Here is a 6,208-nt window from a genome sequence, read left to right as displayed (position 1 = left end):
TGTTCTTGGGTCTCTCCTGAGTTGATTTGTACTGAGCTGTATTTTTTTTAATGAACTAACTTTACTGCTGTTAAAGTGAAAATAGCCAGAGTTTATTGGCCTGGCCCAGTCAGTATTCAATATGTGTGAAAATGAAATCATTTTATATAGTATTACAATATAATATAATATAATATAATAATAGTGATGCTACAAGCATAATTTCATCTGTGTATTATCTAATATGACGGATGAAAATGTTTTTTCATCATTTATAAGATGATTTTTATGAGACTGACTCAACATGATGCCAATGAGGAGACAAGGAAACATTTGAATTACAGTAATACTCGATGCAGCTAACACTGCTAAGAAAGCAGTTACAACAATGGTATGAATAGGAGCAAAGACGTGAACAAAATTAAGATTCAAAAACAGTCTTGGAATACTTTCTCACAGAAGAAAACGTGCACAAAGATGGAAGAGTCATGTTACCTGGCTCAGGTGTAATGCTAAGCACAGTGTTGCAGCCACAGTATCCACATCTGGCTCCAGTCCGCCCACAACTGCATGAATACCACTCTCTGATACATCTGCCTGAAAACCACACACACACACACACACACACACACACACACACACACACACACACACACACACACACACACACACACACACACACACACACACACACACACACGTTTTTAAATTTCTTAATATGCTCTTGGCAGGACATTATTCTGTGAGACCAAATCTTTGTTTTTCAACAACTAGCAAACGAAACGGTTGAGAGCTCTGCACAGTGTTGTTGTTTGATCTGATGGCCGATATGGTCTGTATTATGTATCAGTTTAATCTCATCGAGCCAGTGTGACTCTGTCAGATGACTGCAGCATTTTGTAACCAACAATATGCATTATTAATGAAATCTCAGTCCTGAAAACTTGAGTTCATGCTTCAACGGGAATATGAATCGACAGAGTTACCAAATCCGTTGTAAAGACAAGACAGCAGCCTAAATTTGAAAGAGGATTTTTTTTTTTTTACTTCTAATTCGAAGCAACACAGTTTATCAGAGAAATGATGACTTCCATTAATTTCAGTAAACAACTAGGACAAACACTCCTCATTTAGGTTAAGTGGACATTAATGGCAGCTCCATTACAGAGATTAAACATTCATCTCTTGGTGAAAAAGGCAGAAAATTAGGTTTTCCCCTTCATTTGTAGAATGGGCCCGTGAGTAGAAAATTGTAATGTGGTAACTATTCACTAAAACCGTTCCTGACGTAAAACATAAGCCCCGTGCAGCTATTTTTATACAGGTCATTTGTGGTTTCATAGCCAAAGATTAAGTCTGTAGATGTTCATTTATACTGTCAGCTCACAAAACTTTCTAAACAATCCATTCTTCTATTATTGAATACAATCACTTGAGTAAAACCAAGAAAATATTCAAATTATCCTTTGTTACACGGAACACAATTACACCCAGCCAGCGGCAGCCAGCCAGGGTGTTCTTCCTCTGTCAATCACTGATGTTTTATCTCCAACAGATAAGCTGAATCACCACCTAGTACAAGCCTGGCATGCAGCCTGCACCATTAATCACAAAGGAAAATGTGGATAGAATGAATATCTCGTCGGTCTGTGGCGCATCGTAATGGACTTGTATGATGGTGCTGGGATGTATCAGGAAAGAATTGACAGCTTTATAGCAACAAAGAGAGTCAACAGAAGGCCCCTGTCCATGTCAGACATTGAACTAGGTAACCCAGCATGTTAAGTGCATTATAACCTTTTATTCAAAGCTTCTGATAAATTAGCTTTCTATGAATATCACGAGTTGGTACCAATCCTTTCTGTATGACTTAAAATTTCCGCAGGCCAGTTACAAATCCTAACAAAATTACCGAAAGTAAATAGTCTTCTTAATTACCATGTGTTAAAATGGTAGTTGAAATACGTAGTTAATGAGGTAAAACAATTATAGCATAGTCTTTTGAGCACTACTTTTGTTCCTATATATAAGTGGATAATCCTTCTTTCTTAAATATCGACCTGGAAGCTTAAGTAATGCTCAGCATATTTGTTTATCAAATATATATTGGAGTCTGGTAATTTAAAGAAGCTTAATGCCCCAGTTAGATGAATAAAACATTGGTAATAATGCATGAGGAAGGAAGCTGGTGTCTCGTGTCCATAGAGCCTCATCCTTGTTGGCTAAATGAAATGAGGAGTAACCAAATGAAAGATCTGTGCACAGAGATGGAGGGCCAGAAAAAAGACTAGAGGCTGTTGATTAGGGTGAGGCTGCGAGGAAAGAGTGCGGTGAGGTTGGGGAAAGGGGATCATTCTGTTAGAAAGAGGCTTATGGGAAAGAGGGCAAGAATATAAGGCCTCCTGCGGGAGGTGCAGAAAAGGGATAGAAAAGGGGACGATTGACAGGTGAGAAAATGTGATAAAGCAGTTGGAATAAAAGGAGGAGGGACTAATTAGAGATAAGCAAAGGGGAAGATACAGAGATAAAAGTGGAAGGAGAGAACACGAAGAAAAGTGGAGAGATAGAACGGAAGTACATGAGGGGAGAGGTCTCCAGCTAGCTCCTTCATAGAAAAGCGAGAGGGGGAATAAATCAATAAGAGATAGCCAGAGAGAAGGAAGTGATGCATTAGCAGGAGAAAAGGCCAGTGTCGGCTCTCATGCAGCAGAGCATTAGTGAGTGTGTGTGCATTCACACATGCACAAGCTTGTATTGGCCATTTGATATCTTTCAATCTGAGTCCTCCTCCTCGGAGCTCTACCTCCTTGTATTGCTGTATTCAACTGCTCTCATCTCTCCTTGTACTGATTTCATAGAAGATTTTCAAAATACTTTATGTATCCATTTTATAGACTCACCTGCATATATAATATTTTTTTCACAAAACTCCCAAATAAAACAAACAACGTAAACCCAGAATACAAAGGGGATGGGGTACATTTACCCTTTTTGCGAGCTTTGGAACATGGATCATTCATAACAACCATTTAGCCAAATAAATACAATTCAAATAGAAATTAATCCTTTCAAATCAGTGTGTTGGCTACGCAGTGGAAACAGCATGTTCCTTACTAAATATTCCGATGAGGAATCTTTACCTGAAAATCCATCATATTATTTATGGCTTCAGGGCATTAATATTCAAATTGATGTGTCCAAATTAACCACTCTATAAAAATTGTATTACATTTTTCTTTAGTCTGTGATTGTTTATCTATCCATCTTCTGTACTGCTTTGTCCAGTTGTGAGGAACTAATGCTGATCCCAGCTCATGATGGTTGAAAGCAGGATACGTCATACACATTCGCATTCAAGGGGCAAATCAGGGTCGCACAATAACCTTGTGTTTTTGGACCACACACACACACACACACACTAGAAAACATGCAAATTGCACAAAGAAAAGCCCTGACTTGAGCCCACAACTTTCTTCAGTGAGAGCTAAGCACTACAGCACCGAAGGGCTGTGTGTAATCAGGATTGTCTCTTAACTTCTAATCAACTATTCTTGCAGAACACTGTTTCATTTATGTTGTGTAATTGAACAGAAATTGAAATTTGCGTGTCTTATAATCGTAGTACAGATATCATAGTATCTTCCACGTGTTCTATGGCGTGTTCACAGAGCATCGTGAATGTTTTTTCTATAAAAGAGAAGGCTAATGTTAAATAATCTGATCCCTGGTGAAGAATCCTTCCCAGCATAAGAACTCCTGTAATGTATTCTGTGTAGTTTAAATAAAAGATTTTTTAATACGATTTTCTTATGAAAATAACAAATGCATGAAAGTTTGATATGATGTGAAACCTGACATTCTTTGCTTGTCTGATTTTTTTTTTTGGGAAGTGTTTAAAACTTTTGCTCACGACTGAATATAATTTAAATATTACTAGAGCAAGCCTTGTAGGATATGAAGCTGCAAGCTTTAGAAAAATAACAAACAAAAATTTGCTTTGCCTCTATGGAAACTTTGAAAATATTGCTAATTTGGGCTCTTTTCTGCTCTAAAATTATGTTATGTACTAATGTTCATATTGCGGTGTTTATATTTACAGTAATTAAAATTAACAATTGTGATTGCACTTTCATCACACGTGGAGTTTGACAATGACTGGTTTGCAGAAAATCAAATAATCAAGGCCATCCAAGGTGTTCTTAAATAGCTAAGATTTATGTGCGTGTGCTGGAAGTACACTCAGCAAATCGCTTCAGTTCTATGCCAAACCATGTGAGAGTGAAGGAGTTAGAGCTGCGGAGCTACAGAGAAAAAGTGAGTGAGAGGACAGATAGGTTCAGTGAGTACTAAGAGCCAGGCCAATTAGAGGTATGGCTGTTCTGGATCCTGGCCATCCAGAGAGTGCACACTCACACACACACACACACACACACACACACACACACACACACACACACACACACACACACACACACACACACACACACACACACACACACGCACACACACACACACACACACACACACACACACACACACACACACACACACACACACACACACACACACACACACACACACACACACACACACACACACACACGCACACTCACACACACAAAGGGACACACTTTTTATCTCTGTGCACTCAAATCTAAACTTTGATGATTGGCTGTTCTGCTGAGCACTCTCCTCTATTCTCTGTCATTGTGTGTGTGTGTGTGTGTGTGTGTGTGTGTGTGTGTGTGTGTGTGTGTGTGTGTGTGTGTGTGTGTGTGTGAGTGTGGTACAAGAAAATGGTTGTTAATCAAGACGTATGTTAGACTTTATCTGAAATGTATGTCCATTACACTCATCAGTTGCCCCTCTTATCACCCAATTACCTTCATATGTGCTGATCTGTGAATTTCCTTCACTTGTGCTTTCTTTCTTCTCAGCTTTCCTTCTGTCTATGCCAACATAAAAGCTCCTAATCCTGTTAAATTGCTCTTCCAGACAGGCTGTCCACATGCAGGTCTGTTTTATTCTTACAGACACCTATTGATTCAGCCGTTTGATCAGCAAATTTATGCAAAATCATAAGAGATATATACTTAAACCTCTTTCTTATTCATATTGTTGTTTTAACTATAAAATGTCTTAGACTCCCCTAAAATAGTTTATTAAGGTACCAGAAAATGTTAAATATTGGTCAAAATTTTCAAGTAAATGCAGGACAAAGCTCAGAAATGATCTTGACATTTTGTATGTGTAATGCATATGCAACCTAAATACAGTAGAATAGGCTTCACAACAACGACTAAATGTTCCATGAGATGAGACTGTTGTTTTCACTATTGACAACCAGTAGGAGTGAATTTCAGCAGGTAGCTTCAGGGCAAAGTTGCCTATAGTGAACAGTTTGTGGATCAATGGATGAGGATGACAAATATGCAGCAGTATTTGTTTAGATGTGTAACATTAATGTAATTCTTCATTCATAAAATGTGTTCAAATCTTTCTTCTCAAAGGGAATGTGTGACAAACACAACCAGGTTGATTTATTAACCAAAAGCAGGAAAAACATCACGATGAGGTTACTTTAAAACAGGACGTGCGCTTCAACAGCTGATAAAACCGGGCTGGTATTTGTGATGAATTCCTGAAATGGACAGGTTGCTGTGCATAGTCAACAGAGACAGCTCATTAAACCACTAAAAAACATTGTGCTTAGCACAGCTAAAACATCCGGGCCTAAAGTGCATCACAGAAATCCTTATTTGGAAACAAATACCTTTATTCTAAAAGACATGAAAAGCATGCATTATGGCTTAAAGTGTGGTTATACCATTTAAAGAAGCGTACTTTGTCTAGAAAGCAGTAGAAAGCAGGTTTAGGGGCCCAATGACCTGAAGGCATACAGACCCATGGAGAGTGGCAGTGTCTCAGCAAAAACAGTACTACTGCCAGCCAACATGTGTGCCGGTTAAACATACAGAAATGTTAAAAGTAATAAGCAAGTTTCTGTGCTCCACAGATGAATGGTGGCTATGTTTCATTTAATCCATAGAAAATAAGGTGATCGGGATTTGCTATAGGTTTTTGTCTTCAGTGTGTACCGACATCCAGCCTCATGTCGAATGCAAATTATGAGTCAGTATCTGCAGAGCAGCCAGAGAGCAGGAAAGGAAGGACAGCCTCTGGCTAAACTTGTTGATGTCACGCCTCCCTCTCATTAGAAAGCCCCTCA

Source organism: Lipophrys pholis (assembly GCF_963383615.2).
Source record: "Lipophrys pholis genome assembly, chromosome: 7".
NCBI lineage: Eukaryota > Metazoa > Chordata > Actinopteri > Blenniiformes > Blenniidae > Lipophrys > Lipophrys pholis.
Note: the sequence above shows the minus strand (reverse complement) of the source record.